Raw genomic sequence first — 1,416 nt, 5'->3', positions numbered from 1 at the left:
CTTCACAAACTCCAAATCTAGTAACTCCTGAGGAAGCACCACAACACCTACTCTGGTACATACATGCTCCTCTAGCTCATCAGCATAGAGTTTCCTTTGGAACAGACTAACTATTCTATACAACCTTTCATGATGCAAGATTATTAACCCTGAAGAAGAGAAGGAACATGAATGTGCTATTTGAATCAGTAATTCATTCTTTATTCCAATGGTTTCTGGTGTCCAACAGTGCTCTCTAAACTTAACTAGGCTGCATTTTACAAAGTCCACCTGTATTTAGGGCCCATCCTTCTATAAGTTTGTTAGACTTAAGAATGAATCAACTCAGCAAGACATGGCTCCCTTCTCTTACCACAAATAATTATCAACCCTGTTTTACTGCATCATTTCTGTTGCACTAATGTACCATATAGGTCTTCCTTTTGAAAACAATATTTCATATAATCATTAATACAGAAAAGTATACTCCATAGAATTCAAACTATCTCTTTTGATAAAGATTTTCAGATTCCCATGACAGGGTTTATTTCAAAAGAAACATGGGAGAAAATGAAGAATCTTGAGGGCCATAAATCATGGACCCAGAGGACGTGGGCACTCTGCACCCAGGAGAAACTGCTAGTAATTATATACTAAGTGTGCTTCATGTTATGAATCGTGAATAATATTTTCATCCACAAAACTCTGAGCTTCCTTTCAGCCAGGTCAGGAACAAAAACTAATGCTGATGACAATGTATAAGGAAGAACTGCGAGAGCCAAGTGGCTTACACACCCTTTGTCCCAGGAATGTTTTAGGAATGTCAAGCCCACTTACACCCTCTGGGACATCTAGCCAGTTGTCCATTCTTAGTTCTTATCATTTTTATAGCTTCTGCCTCTAGAAAAACTGTTCTTATCAATTTATATCTGCAACTTATGGTTTAGGGCTATAGGGAGGGTGGTGACCGTAATGAAATTGGTCCTGGGCCCTGGGTGACATTCCTGCCAGCTTGTCTTTATAAGTCACTGGTTTTTTTTTTTTTCATTAAAGTTTGAGAGCTTGATCAGAACACAGACTTGCTCTCCTACTTTGTGCCTCCTGTCCCCCATTCTTTCGCCCCTCCCCTCAGATTTCCAATGAACCCCGAAAGGCCAGTGAAAAATAATGTTTTAAAAAGAGAAAATAATACAAGTTGTTCATAAAAGACAAAATTATTTCAGAAAACCATAACTGGACAAATAATGAGAACCAGTAACTTCTGTCTGCACAGCCAGTAATAGGAAATCATAAAAGCTAGAGATTTGAGATTTTGCAATGACACAGATGTACAATAATGAAAACATGACTGCATCCTTAACTCCCCAAGACTGGTATGAAATAATACATTTTATGAGAGTATCTTCACAGCTGGCAAGTTCATGGGAATATCAGTTA

This window comes from Rattus rattus, chromosome 2 (assembly GCF_011064425.1).
Source record: "Rattus rattus isolate New Zealand chromosome 2, Rrattus_CSIRO_v1, whole genome shotgun sequence".
In the NCBI taxonomy this organism is placed as follows: Eukaryota; Metazoa; Chordata; class Mammalia; order Rodentia; family Muridae; genus Rattus; species Rattus rattus.
The sequence above is the reverse complement of the archived record's forward strand: the minus strand, read 5'-3'. Positions refer to the sequence as shown.